The sequence below is a fragment of the Sceloporus occidentalis genome, unplaced genomic scaffold (assembly GCF_023333645.1).
Source record: "Sceloporus occidentalis isolate IW3139 unplaced genomic scaffold, rSceOcc1.0.p SCAF_5, whole genome shotgun sequence".
NCBI classification, from domain to species: Eukaryota; Metazoa; Chordata; class Lepidosauria; order Squamata; family Phrynosomatidae; genus Sceloporus; species Sceloporus occidentalis.
In genome coordinates this window covers 155,787,267-155,807,044 of record NW_028316985.1, presented here as the reverse complement: position 1 = coordinate 155,807,044, position 19,778 = coordinate 155,787,267, and the positions used below count along the sequence as shown (strand labels likewise).

The 19,778-nt window shown below is 38.0% G+C and overlaps 1 protein-coding gene and 1 pseudogene across 1 annotated transcript in view; both read right to left on the bottom strand.

Moving 5' to 3' along the window:
• The window catches only part of ANXA5 (annexin A5), a 45,866-nt gene extending 44,940 nt beyond the window's left edge, over nucleotides 1-926 (bottom strand). Inside the window, exon 1 of the mRNA XM_089525865.1 lies at nucleotides 875-926. The gene's annotated coding sequence lies outside the window, so the exon portion shown is untranslated. The remainder of the gene's footprint in view (nucleotides 1-874) is intronic.
• Nucleotides 927-8,734: 7,808 nt separating this feature from the next.
• LOC149313007 (U2 spliceosomal RNA) lies at nucleotides 8,735-8,861 on the bottom strand (annotated as a pseudogene).
• Between the last annotated feature and the right edge of the window lie 10,917 nt (nucleotides 8,862-19,778).

Here is a 19,778-nt window from a genome sequence, read left to right as displayed (position 1 = left end):
TTTCTTATGTTCATTCTGAGTAGCCCTAAAGTCAGATCTTTTGCATTCATTATTATTATTATTATTATTAACATTTATTTATAGAATGCTGTAATGTTTGCACAGTACTTTACATAGCAGGGGGTCAAATAAAATAAGAAGAATCAAAACCTGTCAAGCTGAGTATAATCCAAAACAGCAACATTACATGAGTAAAACCTCTCTAACATAAAGCTAACTAAAAATCCCTCAGTGATACTTTTATTGACAAACTGAAATGCACAATATACTTGTTGCAAGCTTTCAAAGCTCCATGGGCTTCTTCATCAGGCAAGATGTTACAAACCAAACAGGAGGGTTAAAAAACACAACTGGAGATGTTAGTCAGATGCCTGCATGTTGTTTCAATGCTTAGTAATGATGTTATGATGGGGAATCAGCCTGCAAAAGATATCCTCCAAATGGCCAGAGATGATGATGATGATGGTGATGATAGATTTATTGATATCCTGCCTTTCCATAAGGAGGATCAAGGCGCATTACAATGAAATACATAAATAAAATACATAGTACAGACATAACATAAAAGTGCATATCCCCTTAGCCCTTACCCTAAAACTAAAATAACAATAACACTAAAAACAACAGATAATAAAATGTAACTTAAAATTAATTAAATAGGCAAGATTGGAGAGAGGAATAGATTCTGGGGAGCTGGAGTCCAAAAACCACCTGGAGGAACAAAGTTTGGGGAACCACTGGCTCAAAAAGGAGCGGAGATCATGGGATTCCCCACTTTGGGAGGAGGCAAGTCCAGGACCTGAGCTCCTGGGGGTCTGAAAGGATGGAGTGGGGGGCTCTGCAGGGGTTCTCCCTCCCATTCCCTCTAACTCACCTTCAGAGCAACTTCAGCCGGAGGAGACAGAGGAGGCAATGGCGAAGGGCTGAGTGGGAAAGTCTTCAGCTCGGGCTGCCTCCTCCCCCGCCCAGGAGGCCCACTCCCTTTGGGCTCTGGCCACTCCCAGGCTCCTCTGGCCTCAACCCAAGAGGGGCAGGCCTTCTGGGGGCACTCCTAGCTAGGCTCCCTCCCGCCTTCTTCCCAAGTTCCCTCACAGTCACAAGATGGAGGGTGGCTAGGGCTGGGGTCTGGGTTTGGTCATGGGGGTGGCTGGACCAAACTGGCCTCCCTCCCCACTCTCTCTCTCTCTCTCTCTCCCCATCTCCTGCTGAGCTTCCCCCTTGTCCTTGTGGGCCTTCAGGTCCTTTCTAAACAGGGTGACCAGACTTGGTCCTCCTTTTCCTGGACCTGTCCTCCCTTTCCTCCTTCTGTCCAGGAGGAATTCCAAAAGGTCCTCCATTCAGGGTGACCAGAAGGACTCCTTTTCCAGGACATGCCCTGCCTTTTAAACTTTCTGTCCAGGAGGAATTCCAAAATACCCTCCATTTGGAGCATGCCTAAGATGCGTGAATTTATATTTATACTAGTGTTTGTAGCTTTTATTTTGTAATGCCCTACATTTTTCTGTGCCTTGTCCCCCTTTGCGGTTATGGCATCTGGTCACCCTGAGTCACCTCCGACTTACAGCAACCCTATCATGGGGTTTAGTTGGCAAGTTTCTTCAGAGAGGGGGTTGCCATGGCCAGCCTCTGAGGCTGAGAGAGTGGGACTGGCCCAAGGTCACCCAGTGGCTTTACATGGCCGAGGCAGGATTCAAACCCTGGTCTCCAGAATCCTAGTCCAAAGCTCAAACCACTAGTGACTATTTTAATAATTGGATGTTATTTTATTTTTATAAGGGAATTTTAATTGTTGTGTTGGTGGGAGGGATAATGGGTTTTATCTTATTGTTATATTGATTTTATTGTAAGCCACCTTGATACGGATGGAGAGGCGGGATATAAATATATTATTATTATTATTATTATTGTGGTCCCCCCCCCCACTCGTTGCCAGGACATCTGTGTCATGTGGTTGATTTTAAATGGGCACCAGACAGGCTACATCTCACTGCGGAAATAATCATTCTATAGCCTACCACTGTTTCTAAATACCCGATGTGTTAAAATGGAACAACTGGAGAGATCTATCAGCACTGCATTTTAAATCATCATCTGAGTAAGAGCAGTTTTGACTTCTAAACTCAGGTACACCCTGGCACCTCCATGACTATTGAAATAAATTGGAGCACAGTTTTGCTGTAGCATAGTTTTGAAGTTATAATAAAGTGAGCTTCTGTAACCATGGACATACCCAGCTGGCCACCACTGACTACAGAAAGATAGACGAACAGATGCTGTGACAAACTGGCTGCTGTGCCAGCCTAGATGTTTATGCCAGGCCTGTTTGCTGTTGCCCCATCATATGCTGGAGAGTTCACTGCAGGAGAAGGATACTTTAGCTTTGAAATCCAGTTCTTGCTGTACTTCCAAAGGTAGCTGCAGATGCAATGCTTCTAATCCTGCCATTCAAACAACAAACAATCAACTAGGAATATTTTTATCATGCATCACCTACACTCCCACAATTCAAGGAATGTTATCAGGTGACCCTATCCTCAGTTGGTAAACTTTCCACATTTTTCGACTTCTTCTAACCTAACCACTTCCACTTCTTCTAACCTCTGGCCTCAGTACCGTAAAGTACCATATGATCTTGGAGGCTAAGTAGGGTCAGCCTTGGTTAGTACTTGGATGGGAGACCAGCACTGAATGCCAGGTGCCATAGGCTATATTTCAGAGGAGGCAACTGGCAAAACCATCTCTGGTGATTCCTTAATAAAACTCTATGAAACTCGCAAGTCAACAGGTAACCTGAAAACATATGCCTTCAGGTCACCTATGTGTGCTGTCTATGTGGACATACTCTCACACATACACTTTTGACTCCTTAAAATGTCTACTTACTTCTTTCCCCTCACCCCAGGTCTGTTAAAGTGATGATTCTGGAGTTCAGCAGTCACACACACACACAGGCTGCATCTGCACTGCAGAAATAATCTAGCTTGATACCCCTTTAACTGCCATGGCTCAATGCTAGGGAATTTTGAGAACTGTAGTTTTGTGAGACATTTAGCCTTTTCTGCCAGAAATCTCTGGTGCCACAACAGACTACAATTCCCAGAATCCCATTGCAGTGAACCATGGCAATTAAAGTGGTGTCAAACTGAATTATTTCTGCAGTGCAGATGCAGCCAGAGACTGAGGAAAAAGAAGAGACACTAGGCCCAGGTATCAGTCTGGAACCTGACATCCTGAAACGTCAAGGATTCAAGAGACTCTTGAGTGTAGATCATCCTCAGTAGCCTTTTAGCTGTAGCAGTGGGCCAAAACCCTCATCAACATCATCCTGAAAAAAGAAGCAATTACTGTAAGAGGTCACCTAGTATTGTGAAAATATTTCAAGAAGCTCAGCAGCCTCTGAGAAAACTAGTATAAAAGCTACTATTAGTACTACTGAGAAGAGAACCAGCAAGCAAATAGGCTGTCCCTTATCCTGGAAATATATTCCCTGTCCTCATTAAAGGATATTCGGTCTTAAAAAATCTATTATTGGCTCCTTGAAAAGGATACCAGTCAAGACACTGTTCTGGATCACTATTCATCCTCTTCGTGAAACCCAGACTTTAAGAAAAATAAATCTACTTCACAACATTTCCACATGATTTGAAGGACTTTATATCTCTTTACAGGCCTATACAAGTCTGAGCTCTTTGTGGAAGGCTTTGTCTCAGTCCCACCATCCTCACATTGGTGAGGACCTGAGAAAGAGTCCTTGTGATGGCTGCTCCTTGGGAACATAGGTTGGATTCCTCTCTCAGCTTCTTCCACTCATTGGCAAATACTTTTTTATTTAGATAGCCTATTGGCCATAAACAAGCATACAGAAAGTCCTCTTATGGGGGGGAGGCTATTATACTCTTGTGTTTTTAAGTGGTATTTCAATATTTGGATTAAATATGATAGTTTATTTAATTCCTTTTAAAATCATTCTCCAACTCTATTAGTGATGTGTTTTGATCTGAATTTTGCATTAATTTATGCTCAAGCCACCTTGGGTCCTATAACTGGAGACAAATTGGTTATGATCACATAAATAAATGCCATCCTTACCAGTACATCACGGGGGAAGCATGTATTTCTTAAGCTTTCAAACTTTGCATTCAGTGTATCTTGAGGTCAGATTCTTCAAGTCACCTATGTCATTTGGCTCATCCAGGTTTACCAAAAGCCACAGAATTGTACCCTATCAGAATGTTTAAAAATATGCAAATGTTTTGCCTTTCAACCTAGTCTATTTTTTAAAAAAATTTCTAGGACTAGCTGCAACTTTTTAAACCCAGTGTGAGGGTATAGGTTTATTTCTGTCCCTGGAGTTTCTGATACAGGCAGGAATAAATTCCCACATCTGTATCCAACGTCTTAATTTCTCTTGTATTTCTGTGAGGTCCACTAATAATATGTGGAATGGGGGTGTGATGTTTACCACAGAGGCTTTCCTCTGACCTTCTTCCCCTCATTACATTTCTGGTTACCCTGTTAAACACTTCCTTTGTGCTGCACTGCATTCACAGTGTAATCCTCCTCCCCCCCCCCCCAACTTTCTACATGTATAGTACAACAGGAGTATAGTGGTGTTGTTCTTGTGAACTACTTCTGATGGTCCTATAAATGAGAGACCTCCAAGTCACCTGTCATCAACAGTTCTGCTCAGGTCTTGCAGACTCAGGTTTGTGGCTTTCTTAATTGAATGTGCTCTTCTTCTTTTTCTACTGCTGTCTGTCTTACCAAGTATTATTGTTTTTTTCTAGTGTATCATGTCTACTCATGATATGTCCAAAGGACAAGAGGAATTAAGTTGCCAATGGTTTCCTCACTGTCAACTTTGAGAAAGATTTTAAAAGGATCTAAAACTGGAGGGATTTGAAACCAGAAAAACAGAATTGGATAGCCTCATGAAGCTTCTTGTTCTTTTTGGATGCAGGTAGTGTGTTTTCTGACAAAGTCTGGAGTACTTCTAGCTCCCTGTCAATGAAGCTTAACAGTGCAAAGGTATTTTTTACATTTCCTCTAAATTCAGTTGTGATGTTCTTCAGATTGTATTTTGGCGCAATGGTTGGCTTAGTGTTCTTTAGCTTTACCCTGATGTTTTAATATGGGCAATTCATGGTCTGTACCATAATCGGATCCCAGTCTTGTTTTTGCAGAAAGAATGAAGTTTCTCCATCTTCTGCTTCCAGTTATGTAGTGTATTTCATTTCTATATTGGCCTTCAGATGATGTCTATGTATAACGTCACCTCTTTGGTTGCTCAAAGAATGAATGTGTGATGAACAAACTGTTGGCTGCACAAAATTCAATAAGTTCCTCTCTTATTTTTTTTTAATCAAAATTTTTCTACAATCTTTGATTCTGCTCTCTTTCCTGTTTTTGCATTCCAATGACCTATGATTATCAACATTTCCTGTTTTGGTGTGTGATCAATTTCTTACTTGACTCTAGCACAGAATCTTTCAGTTTCCTTTTCTTCTGCCTCTGCAGTTGGAGCACCAACTTGACTTATGGTTATATTGAAGGGGTTTTCCTGAAGTCTTATTGATATGATTCAGTCAGACTTTGTATTACATCCTTTGACTGCTTTTCTACTTCAACTATTATATATATTTTTAAAAAATAGGGGAAAATGCATTGATAGAAAAACTCACTGATAATGTCAGAAGGCTGAATGAACATGGAAGCTGGTTGCTGTTCAACAAGTTATGGTTTCTCATTTAGGAAAGGTGTCTTGACTTCAACAGTGGCAGTAGCAAAATAATTATTGGTGCACAAATACTCTTTGGTATATGTGTTTAGTTCCAGTGAGATTACATCCATGCTTTGTTGTTTCTTTCTTTGACTTTATTATTGCTCATGGCTTGATAAATTTCAGTTTAAAAAATATGACAGACTGGAGATGTTGGGAGACAGTACAATTGAATGCAAGAGCATGAACAATCATTACAAGATGTTAGAAGGCATGAAATCCAGAAACAGAAATGTTTACCAGAACTTGACTGAATGAGCCTTTTGTGGTTGGATACAAGTGGAGGACATTATATTCTACAGTGTCCCTTTTTATGAAGCCGTAAGAGCAAAGACATTGAATCTGATTGATAACTCCACAAGTTTAGAAGCAGAGTGAACCAGTTATTTGCTGGTGGATGCATTTCTTTATGCCATTTTTGTTTTGTTTTGAAAGGAAATCAGTAGAAAAAGAATTGGCTAAACCTATTAGATGGATTAGCAATATTTGAATAATTTTTAGTAAAGTTGTAGCTATTGCTAGATACTATCCATTGAATAGTTTTATTTTTCTTACCTGTATTTGTTTTGATTTCCTGTGTTATGACCTGTAGTTATATCAATAAGTTTGAATATTGTAAAAGAATGTGCCCTAACAACACAATTGCTCTTCTCATCTCCATGAATATCAGGCAACAATAGTGAGGATATTCCCAGATTTGTTCAAGTTCAGTGACAGAGTTATAGTGTAATGTGGAGGAGGAGGAGTGATATCAGACTAAATTTGAGGCGAAAGATTAATAATGGCAGCTTCAATCTCTCAGTAATTATGTGTGCAGAGTAATAAAGATGACTTTCTCGTCCAGATGTAAGCCATCATGAATGGCTTTTGATCCCACAATCCCTTCAACACCCATGTATTTTTTGAGTTATAGTGTGAAACTTTATGCATTTTAATGTGAAAGTGATACTTTTAAACAAAAATGACTATATTGTGTCTAGTTTCAAGAAAACTTATACGATTAAAACTGAAGTCACACAGATCAGATTGTAGGAGTTAGAGTTAGTAATGTGTTTGAAAGTTGTGAAACGGATATTTCCAAAAACATTCCACAGACTTCAGACTGACTGATTCAAAGCCAAAATCAACCCAGAGAAGTGCCGAAAGCATATCCATTTTTCAACCGGGGGGGGGGGGGGGAGATGCTGTCCATGCCTCTGTTCAAAATTATCAGATTTTGGAATCAGAATATGAGCTTTATGATAAGATAAAATGGAGAAATTATGTACAGCAAAATACAAGCCAGCCAAATTAAACACCCTTTAAAACACCCTTTAAAAGACGGAGCTGAGTGTAGCTGCCTGTATGACTGCATGCACAAAGAATGCAGAAGGAAAATCCGGTGGAGTGTAGCAAAATGAAAATGAGTCAGATGGTAGTTATGAGTCAGATCAATGTGATGAGGTCCCGGGAAAGGAAGAGGAAAGTTAAAAGAGTCAGTTAAAGGACACAGTTGTAGGTTTTCAGAAAACTGAGAGTCTAAAAACCATTTAGAGCCACAAGGCAAATATTGTCTCCAAAACTGCTATAGGAAAACTATCCATCAAGTTCATTGGGCTTTACCCTCGAGAAATTAATTGTACAATTTCAGTCTTAAGCTAGATAGCTGAACAGGGCTTATTTACATGTTTATCTACAGTTATTTTTTTAAAAAAAAAACTGTAGGGGCAGGGCAGAAAAATGTTGATGTAAGGAGCACTCTGAATGTCAGACCACTGCAAATGGACAGGAGCAATATTTCAAACTTGGAGATCACCCCAGAAAGAGTATCAGATGTGTTACAGTACTAGTAGCTCAGTTATGGACTAGAAGACTTTGCTTTTTAGTTATTCATTGAGACCAACTGGTTACTGGAATCAAAGCATGTACTGTATTACAGTCAGTCCTCCTTGTCCACGGATTCTTTTATCTATGGATTCAAGCATCCACAGCTTGAAAATATTTTTTTAAGTGTAAATTCCAAATAGCAAACCTTGATTTTCCATTTTATACAAGGGACACCATTTTGCTGTGTCATTATCTTTAATGGGACTTGAACATCCACGGATTTTGTTATCCACAGAGAGTCCTGGAAGCAAACCCCAGCGGATAACAAGGACCCACTGTACTTTGTATCCTGTATTACTTTGAATAAATCTTATCTTCCAAACTGTTTTATTAATTTTGTTACCTAAGTCAGTTTCTTTCTATTTTTCTGGATACATTTGGATACTTTCAGTTCAAGTATGAGAGAGTATGCCTGTGTCTGTGTATCAATACTTATTAATTCTCCCCTAACAAGATTGTTGTTGTTTGGTACTACAGTCAAGCATGGCAATTTAAACAGAATTGTCATAGTGTAAATCCAGGTATCAAGGAACAAAGATAGGACTGCAACAATCTTTCTGATTTTAAGATTTGGTTCAGTCTCATTTCAGTGTTTCAGAAAATGGCATCCTTCAGCTTGGACTGATTAACAGCCAGAGCCAATTGAATATTTCTCGTATTTGCATAAGGTATTTTATACACAAAGGGAGTGTTACTTTGAAAGCAAACACTTCAGTTTTCTGCAATTGGTATCCACTGAAATAAATGTATTATGTTCCCTAGGGACATTTTGCAGGAAAGTGTTAGCATTCTGTAAGCCCAAAATATAAAGTGGATGTCAGTCTAACCAAAAGAAATCCATTTGCAACATGTATACAATGATACACACATTTGTATGAGATTTTTGAAATGTATTGGGCATGTATAGCACAATACAATTCATGATAACCTGAAGATGATAAAAGATAACAGACAACCAAAAAACCCAAAATAATTTATAGGGATCCCTCAGATGTTCCAGCTATGAGGCATCTTACCTTGCTTATCTAAAATACTGAAAACAGGCATCTGGCTACTAACAAAGACAAAATGTACAAGGAGTCCATATCAGAGAATTGTGAAGAATGCCGTATTAACTCCACCTGAAGAGAACTGTCCACTATTCTTATATAAAACATTTTTAATAATTTCATTTTCAGTACTACACTTGCTCTTAGCCAAAAGGCTGAGAAGCATTTTCAGTATGATATAGTCCAACAGAAGCAGGACATCACTCATGAAAATGATACAAGCAGAACAGGTAAAAGATAGTAGATGAGTTAATTGGAAGCTGTAATCCAGGAAATCAGTGCTGAACCCCAAGAAAAGAGAGAACCAAAGTGTCAGAATCTGAAAGAGATGAAGAAATGATAATAAGCCACATCAGGCTTTCTTAACCTACATTCCACAAAAGATTGGTAGGGATTCCATGGGGGGGGGGGGGGGGTTTGAAATATTTTTTAATTGGGGAAAAAAACTTTTTCAAAATGTAGATATAACAATGTTTATGCAGGGATTTCATGAGACCTGAAAGTTATTTCAAGGAATCCTTCAGGGTAAAAAGGACTACGGTTTTATTCCTTAGTAACATTTGTACCCCAAGTTTCCTCTAATCCATTCAAGATGGTATACATGGCTCTCTTCCTACCCACTCTATCCTTGGAACATCTCTATGAAAGTGCCTGGCTGAAACTGACTGCTGCATCGCCCAATGAGAGGGTTGTTGCTTGTGGGAGGTTGGCAATATTGGGAATATTATAAAAAAAAAAGATTAAATTTTCTTTCAGTCCCTAAATTCCTAGCATTGGAGAGAGTGAGACATTGAAAACTGTTCACACCTAGAACTGTCACCCTTGCTGTATTTACATTGCCTTGGTAACTTTGCCTGCCCTTTTCTTTGGTTGCCTAACTGTATTTGTAAATCATCAACTGACATTTTTAGTTACTTCAGTACTAGAAATTTAGGAACTGAAGGAAATTTACATGAAGGGCAGAATTCTTACATTGTGGAGCAATACCCTCATTTTGCCAACCTTAAAGCTACACTCGAGCCCAGTGAGTTTCATTGCTCAGTGCAGACTTGAACTTGACTCTTCCAATAACAATACCATCCTATCGAAAAAAACACAAATTCAGAAAACAAGACTTGAACTTCCATTAAGGGAAGATCTTAAGCACTCACCTTTAACCCAGTCTATGTTTTCTGACCAAAATCCAAAAAAATCTCAGGAACATATTATGGACAATATAAAGGAGGAATGGTTGGATGGCTGCTGCAATAAATCTGTTTTCAACAAAAGGTCCATGGCACAAATTGTAGATTTCAATCTCAGGCCTATAACTTCTGATCATGTTTTTATGGGAATTGTTCTTTACATGTTCTTTCTGTTAATTGTTATGGGAATCAGAAGTGGTCTCTCAACAGCCTAATAGCTGTTTCACAGTGAACACTTTGATTCTCAGAAATGTTCATTTTGGAATGATAGGCAGGGAGATGATATGTCTGTTTTGGTAATGTATATATACCAGCAGTCAAAGATAATTCATGTTCAGACTAATTTGGATTGTTAGTGAAAAGAGTGTTAAGTGTTTCCCCTTCATCTATTTTGACAGTTGAAAGTGGCCAGTGGCCTAATGAAAAGTATTTCTTATTTCAGAATTGCTACTTTCAAATACAACCCATTTACAAATTAGTGTTACTGGAAGATTCTTGAATCCCCTTGTGATCCTTAATGCTGAATTAGAATGTTAATGGACCAGCTTTTAAAAAAAAGGGAAAAGCCACTTGACGTTATCAAAAAAACATTCATTTTTCTCTCTCTCTGATCCCCTGCCATTTGATCTAGTCCTTGAAAACAAATTAGATTACAGGAAGAATATGAAGCAAGGATTCTGAAATAGAAAGAAGTACAGGACAGAACATCCCCTTACTGGGGGAGAAAACAAAACAAAACATAGACACAAAATGACAATAAGCAACCTGATAATGGCCAGGGTATAAGATATAATTTATAGTTCCAAATAAAATATCACACTCTTTGTTCTTGAGATCATCAGTCAGATTAACTGGACTTGGTGCTCTTCTCTTGTTATAGTTCTGTCAGTCTTGTAAGTCTTGATTGAAACTTGTGGGGACAGAGTTACGGTAGGTGTAGGGATTGTTAATTTCCTTAAACACAGATTGAGAAATACTACTTTTTGATTATAAAAGTGGGCTCTGATCATATAGATACAGACAGATATGAGGGAAATGCAGCCTATAGGCTGCAAGTGCCCCCTCCAGCTATTTTTTGTGCATCCTATGCATGCATTGTCTTTCCCCAAATCATTGCTTGGTTCATTTGCTCATGACATATAAAGCCCTTAGGCCCAGATTATCTGAAAGACTGTTGTTTGTATCCCCATACAAACCTTTCTTAAGAACTACAGGAAGAACTTTCTGTCAGTCCTACCACTGTTACAGATTCATTTAGTGAGGACACAGGAGACAGCCTTCTCTATGGCTGTTCCCACCCTTTTCAGTTGCCTTCCATGGAATGTTAGGATGGCCTTCTCCATGTTCTCCTTTCCCAGTAGGCAAAGACTTTTAATGTTTTTTTTTTATCATGGGTGCTTAATTTGTTAATTTTGTATGCTTTTTAATGGTTTTATACTGTTTTAATGTGTTTGTTTTAATTGTGTTTTAAATTTTTATTATTTTTAGCTGATTCTCTTTCTGAGCTGCCATGGGTCCTACTCTGGCTGAAAGATGCATAGAAATGAAATGAAATGAAAATATAACCTGTAAAGAAAAGCAAGCATGATGTAGTAGTTTGAGCACTGGACTGCGACTTTGGAGACTAGAGGGTTTGACTCCCTTCTCAGCCATGGAAACTCTCAGGGTGACCTTGGACAAGTCACATTCTCTCAGCCTCAGAGGAAGATGAAAGCAAAACTCCTTCTGAACAAATCTTATCAAGAAAACCCAGTGGTAGAATCACTTTAGGATTACCATATGTCAGAAATGACTTCAAGGCACACAGCAACAGCAGCAAACACTCATTTTTAAAAAATGAGATGTAAATTGTCCCCATGGATTCTCCTGCAGTCTTTCGGGAGCAGAGAGATTGTGAATTTTACTCCCTAACTTATTTAAGCCCCAAAACTTTTTTTTAAAAAAACCTCTCTATGACACTCAAAAATTAAACTAGAAATTACATCCAGATGCTACCTGGTCAAATTTACAGCTGGCCTTTGGGCAATTTTGAGCCACTGCATCCCAATGGCTACAGTTATCCAGCCAAGATATAACAGATACAGATATACCTCTTACAGTACTGAGGTTTGGAAAGGGTGAGACATATTGGAATAAATCAGATTGTGTGTGGTGGGGGAAAGCCTGGATGAATCAGTCATTTTGCATTTTTCCAGCTAACCACAATGAACATTTCCATAGTTGTTTTATCTGGAGAAATCTTTCCAAGAAAAGCTGAGTTTAAATAGTTCCCATCCTATACTACAGATCCACTGGCTGAGGGACTGTGAGGTATCGCTGAAACCCAAGGCTATGGAATACCAGATAGGTATCACCTGCAGAACAGCCTCTTGAGAGAATCATTCCGTTCTTGCACACACAGCAGTTGTGGGAAGCTGTATGTGTACAACTGAGGAGAAAGAAAAAAGAAACAGGGTTAGCAGGGTTGGTAGATGACAGCATCATCCCTGTAGAGCAAAACATCCTGATACTTGGATCTCAGCAACTGCTGGCTTTACTACACCATTGTTTCTGCCTGGCTGAATGTTTGCTTCTTTGGGAACTTAAAATGTTTCCTCCATGGTGAAATTCAGACCAGTCATCCTCAGATCACAGCTCATCTGCCTGTTTGTGCTTTACTCCTGCAGGAATCTCTGTAATTTTTTGGAAATAGTGCTCCCAGTTTGTCCTGTGTGGCTTGACTCTCTCATTGTCTGCATGACATGTGGACATCAGTGGTGGCTCAGCTCCTGGTTGTGGAGCTGGAACTACTAGTGATGCTGGCAAGGGATTTTCTGGTTGTGTTATGTTTTTTCCCCTCCCAAATTGGAGATAACTGCCCTTCTGCTGGCATAGTGGCGGCATATCTCAGTTCCCAGCATAATATATTAAATTGTAGATTATAGGTTTTTATAATATAAAATTATGACTTCTTACGGTACGTCTAGGTGAGGCTGATTAAGCTATTGGAGGCCGCAGAGCAGTTTCAAAAATAGGACCCATCTGTCAAAAAACATAGTTTCATATGCATGCATATGATCTCATCCATATTCAGCCTGCAGTATCAATGAGACAGTCTGATCCCATGCATTTTTATTCATTTGCGCAAGTAACACACAAAGGTTGAGATTGTACATTGGGGTTTCATAGCACAAATCCCTACACACAGAATTGTATGTTACGAATGCAACCTTCTGTTGAATGGCAGCACTGGGTAACTGAATCAAGACAGAATATGTGCAACTGCATGCATAACAAAATATGCATACACACACATGTGCCATGTGCATCCATGCACAATGGCACACATACACAGCTTCACTCCCCAAACATGAGCAGAATATGGACATTCCACATCAGACAGAAAGGTCCAACTATTTCCATAACAGAACTTACACGTGTAAAACATCAACAAGAATCCAGCTGTAATGCTGAGCCAATGAAACAATTACACCAAATGAGTGACTAATAATGTATCCCTGGGTGTGGTCATTTTGTAGTATTTTAGGTGTTGTTGGACTGCAGTTCCTATCTTCCCTCACCTCTGGGTATGCTGGCTAGGTCTCATGGAAGTTGTGGTCCTATAGTATCAGGAGGGCAAAACATTTTCCATTCCTGACTTAAAAGGTTTCTGTACGTTCTAAAATTACCACTGTAATACATAACACAAAATACTGCATTCCCATTAAAGGAAATGATGTATTCTTCTTAATATTAACTTTCTTGTGGTTCTAAACATCATAAGTTTCAACATTTAAGCAAGAAAAGAAGAAAGAAAACAGAAATAACACTGATAAAAATATATATCCAGTGCTTCCAGGTTGAATGCTCTTACTTTTACTAGTCAAAAGAAACTTGTTCAGCTGTCCCACTTGTTTCTCCTTAACAGGCTTTCTGTAGTCAGGGAAAAAATTGGGAAAGTAGCTGTCAAGGATGAAAGGATTATAAATACTGTAGATGATCAATCTAGATATAAATCAGATAAATTAGATGTAATTAGATATAAATGCATATTTATAGACCCACCACCACCACACAAAAATCAGATATTTGGCACCAAGTAATAAATAGAACAATAAAGCCTTGTCCAGGAGCAACCTGTTTCTCCCCCAGCAAAAAAACAAAAGACACAATAACCATGTTTTTCTATTTCTAAAATAACCTGTCTAGAAGAGGAAAACTATTTTCTGGCAGAAAATTGCTTTTAGACTTTATCCAAGTGGGAATCAGTGGGGTTAAGTCCTTCTACAATAGTCACACCTAATATGCAGTCATAAGTCAACTTCCAGAGAATTGTGATGTCTCTTATGCTACCATCATGTTTAAACTTGAAATGAAGTGAATTAAATCTGTAATTTAAGAAAATGTTCAGAATATACACAAGAAGATTTTAAAGACATGTGGGCCTATTATCATGATGAATATTTTATATGGAATGAAGCAAGCCATTATCAATTCATTAATTGTAGTCTTATTTATCCAGCAGAATTATAAATGATTGATAGATCAATAGATAAGACAGACAGATGTTAGCACAGTTTAAGTGTGGGCTTTTCTTTGATCTCTCCTACCCCCGATTCTTTGATATTGAGATTTCTAAGTCAAAACTCTGTTTTGTAGGGAATGGCCAAATCACACAGTTGTTGGTATTTGGAAGGGAAACAATGAACTATATGCATACCTACTGCACACACTTCTTTTCTGACCAGTAACTTTATTCCTAGGAACATTACACAATACTGCTGGGAAAGGACATAATTACTTTTACTAAGGAGAAATATACAGAACAGGTGAAATAGTTTCTCCTTTATATCAATAGACCTGTGAAGCACCTCCAGTGAAGATTTGGGTCTGCTTTTCCTGAGCATAGTATGCTACTATAAAATGTGCAAAGCAAATTGTAACATTGCAGCTAGGACCAGAGGGCGAATGCTTTCAATAATGCCAACAAGAAATCCTGAGGTCCTTTGGGGACATTTTCAAAGCTCTATGACAAACTGTTGAAAGATATCAGCATTTAGCCTGGAGAAGAAAATAGTTAGGGGAAAATGCTGCCTTCAAATATCTGAAGAACTATGACAGACGTGTTTTCTGTTATTTCAGAGAACAAGAATCACAGAATCATAGAATCGTAGAGTTGGAAGAGATCACGAGGGCCATCCAGTCCAACCCCATTCTGCCATGTAGGAAATCTCAATACATCATCCCCAACAGATGGCCATCCAGCCTCTGTTTAAAGACCTCCAAAGAAGGAGACTCCACTACACTCCGAGGGAGTGTGTTCCACTGTCAAACAGCTCCTCCTAATGTTGAGGTGGAATCTCTTTTCCTGTAGCTTGTATCCATTGTTCTGGGTCCTGTTCTCTGGAGCAGCAGAAAAAAAGCTTGCTCCCTCCTCAGTATGACATCCCTTCAAATACTTAAACAGGGCTATCATATCACCTCTTAACTGTATTTAAGCAGAAGCACTACTGATAGTTAACCTTAGAGTCAAACTAGATGTTTAAGCACATATCTAGAAGTGCTCCTTCAAGTAGTGAAAGATATTTGCTTGTCAGAACAAATGTTTATCCTTGGCTCTGTATTTTTCATTTTGCATGCTTTGCTTTGTGCTTGAAACATAAAAATGGGCATCATTTGTAAGTCTGATTGCTGAAGCGGACATCTATAGCGCTATCAAAGGAGAAAAAACAGATTTATTGCAGGACATGCATTTCCATTAATTTCTAGTTTGATTCTTGTTTCTTAGTATAAAGTTACTGACTTAAGAAGTAGGCTAATATAATTACTTCCCAACTTCTTATTAACATTAACTTTCCTAGTCATAATGATAATTCTTGATAGTGGCACTAGGTGTCAAGGGAGAGAAGCAAGCATAGATTGGGGTCATCAAAATAAAGCAAATGAGAAATAAAATATTTTTAAAAAATCCTTAAAGCAGAAGTGACAGAATAAAACAACGTGAAAAAATTCTAATGGCCTAAATCTATCCCCCAATTATAGAGATCATTGGCATCTCCCTAGGAGCCACCATTCAGTAATTTTAGATAACTATACCACAAATAAAAAAATTAAAGGCTAATATTTCTCTTCTATTTTTGGTACAGAAGTGCCTTCTTAATTGACCCAACCAAATAGAAATTGAGTATGTCCAATAAATTATTATTCATTTAGAAGAACTCAGACATATCCAAAGGTTTGGGATATTTTCATTATTTTGTTATTGGCTTTAAGAATTAAGCAGGAAGGGCACGATTATATATTTGAAATGACAAGGGGCTGTAAAGACCAGCCATTAAGGCAGGCCTGGGGGCACAGTCAAAGTGTGACATCCACATGCCCCAACTCTGCCCCCAAGCTGGTGTGACGGCGCATGCCACACCATAAGGCAGGTGGCATCATGGCGCTCCATTGGTGCTATAGCACCGGAGGCTACACACTCTTTGCATGGCACAGAAAAGAGCCACACAAAGGCGAGATTGGGGCTGTGGCATCTGATGCTAAAAGGGCAGTCTTCCACAACTCTATAGTAAGATAATACTGATCAGTTTGAAAATCATAATGGTGTAGTGAAGGGAAGCAGCCTTTGGGTGCTTTGGGAAGCAGCCACACTGCAGAAATAAAACATTTTGACACTACTTTAGCTGCCATGTTATAGAATTCTGGGATTTGTAGTTTGATGAGGCACCAGAACTAATCCCAGGATTCCACATGACATGATGGAGCCTTGACAGTTAAAGTGATGTCAAACTGCTATATTCCTGCAGTGTGGAAGAGCTGACAGAAACATTTATATCTTAGGGAACTGCAATGGGAGAAAAAAAAAATCATACTTTCAACCAACCAATTCATGTTCATTAAAATTTGTAAATTATCTCATAACTCACATATGCAAATACTGCACTGAATTGGTGAAAATTCACATACAAACTACTAGAGGATATACTTTAAATGTTTTTAGAACAGTTGCTCCTTAAAATTATGAGAGACATCTGTTTGCCATAGTATATGATTTTCCTCAGTTACCTATCTTTCATTTAACATGCCATACATTTAATGTGGCTTGCATTGCTATTAGTGTTTGGAAGGTAAACATGGACTTAATTTGTAAGTTTAATTGTTGAAGCACATTATCTCTGAGGAAATCATTTTGCAAGAGGGAAAATTAGTTAATTGTAAGGAATACATGTCCCCCTTAATTTCTAGTTTGAACCTCACAGAGATTCACAGGGGTGGTAAGACACGAGAGGATCAGTTGCCTCTTCACTTGGGTTAGTTCTTCTCTGGAAATGCATTGTGCCTCCCAGGTTGCATCTAAACTGTAGAAATAATACAGTTTGACACCACTTTAAATGCTCTAGCGCCATCCGGTGGAATCATGGGATTTGTAGTTTTGCAAAGTCTTTAGCCTTGTCTGCCAAAGAATGATGGTGCCTCACCAAACTACTTTATCCTCTCTGGAAACCCCCAGTGATCACCCCAACAAGCTAACATGGAGACCACCATGTAATCAACAGGCAAATTTTGATATTTTCCATAGCATCAGCAATATCTATTGTGTGAGCCTCAGTGGTTCTAATGTTATGGTCTAGATTATCAGCTATGAATCTGAAAAAGGTGATATGCTACTAGAAACCACAGAAATTGTATTATTGTATTATACATTATAAATACACTATAAATATAAATCCATCCATTCCTATCTAGGTGGGCAGAGGAAAGTGGTTGCCCAAGGGGAAACAAAGTGTTGGAAAAGAGAGCTATCTATGCCATGAAGCCTGCCCTGCAAGTGTAAGCTATAGGTGAAGAAAGGGAGAGATACGGTACCAGTGTCAGTGTAGAAGTAAGACTGAACTTCTGCTTTTGCATATTGGATAGGAGTCCGGTGCTATTTTGTTCTTTGCTTCAGATAGTAAACATAGCCACTGTCTTGGTAAGGATAGCCACTGAATTTTCTCTTTAAAATTGTCTGCTGCTACTGTAAAGTATCAATTTATTTGGTATTTCATTCTCTATCATATAGTATTTTGCAACTGCAATCATGTATTTTTTTTAATTAGGATGAGCTTTATTTATATATTCTCTTACAGTTGTACATTATCATGTGAAAGGAGTGTGCAACAATATCCAGTTTTGGTATTTCTTCCGTAGTTGTAATCAAATGCTTTACTTTACTCAAAACTCCTTTTCATTTCTCCTCCAAGTGATACAGTATGTAAGTTCAACTCCTTACTGGGGAAAACCCCCTTCCTCCTATCTTCTCCACAGACATTTTCAATCAGAAATTGCATAGAGAACTATTGCTTTTATATCCTTCATTATTTTGCAATAATTGATTACATCCTCACAAAACTGAAATGCTCAAAAAAGTTTAACTGCTTTTCACGTACATTATCTGTAATAAATATCTGACAAAATTATATCTGAGACCTAAATGCTAACATTAACAGGGGACAAAACATAATCACCAGATGCAACACATACAATATATACCTATTGTTTTGGACTTTTATTTTTACATCTTTGGCAGTTCACAGGACTCTGTATGATGGGCACAATAAAATATCTTGAACAGTGTACGAAAAGACAAAACATAAACAGAATTTCCAGATTCATTGTAATAAATCATCCCAGTGTGTGCGTTTTTTCACTGAATTCCATGAGCAGTGGATTGCAACCTTAAATAGATAAACACTCCTTGGTTTTCAGGATGTTTGATTCCAGGTGGCTCTCCTGTATGGCTGGGGCTTCTAATGTGGCATAAGGAGGCCATGGCACCAACCTCCTTCCCCACCACTCTTTTTAAAAATGTTATATTGAAAAGATTTTAACACAGTTGCTATTATGGTCAGTTGGGCTGGAGAAGAGGTGGCTTTATGTTTCTTTTTAAAATATATTTTATTACAATAATAACAATAACAACAACAAATACAAACATTTCTATATACTGAAAACAAACATATATGGATAACAAACCTCACTAAACTACAAATCTAAGTTGTACTGACTACAAAAACAAACAAAAAGGAAAAATTAAGCAAAGACAGGGAAACTATGGATTTCAACTTGCTTATCTGTGGCTCTTTTGCATTAAATGTATTTAAACATTATCACAAACGTTAGCAATAATCTTAAAAAGAAAAGAAATAACTTAAGAAATGTGCCTTGATATTATGACATATTTCAAAAGGAACTTAAATCTATAAAGCTCTGTAAAACATTTCTTACTTAGTGCCTTAATAATATATCATGTTTCAAAAAGAGTTTTAAATGAATCTATAAACCTCTACATTAGAAGACATTTCTTACTTAGAAACCTAAAAACATTGCAGATCCCCACCTCTTTACCATATAATCTATTAACAGCTGCCATTCTTTTTATAATCATCTAATGATTTCTCATGTATTAATGTAGTCAACTTATCCATTTCTATAAATTCATATAATTTTAACAACCAGTATTCTTGAGATTAAATCTTTTTCTCTTTCTATGTCTGATCTTAAATCATTTTCTCTGCATTTGTTATGTACCACATAACTCTTCCATTCTTCCTCTCCAGCTGTTCATCCAAAATTCTCAACAAAAATAGTTCTGGTTTCACTTGAAATTTTATTTTCAGGATATATTTCATTATCATAATGAATCTGAGTCCAAAGGGTTTTTTTAGCTTTCTTACAAGTCGACCAGATATGATAAAAATTTCCTTCTTGTTTCTCACATTTCCAACATAGATTTAAAGAACCTTTATACATTTTAAAAATTCTTGCTGGGGTTATAAAAAATTCCTTAAGGTCATAACTTAAATAAACTTTAAGCCATTTGTCCACTTCTTTATATGTACATTATAACCTAAATGTTGTGCCTGTTTGACCAGACATTCT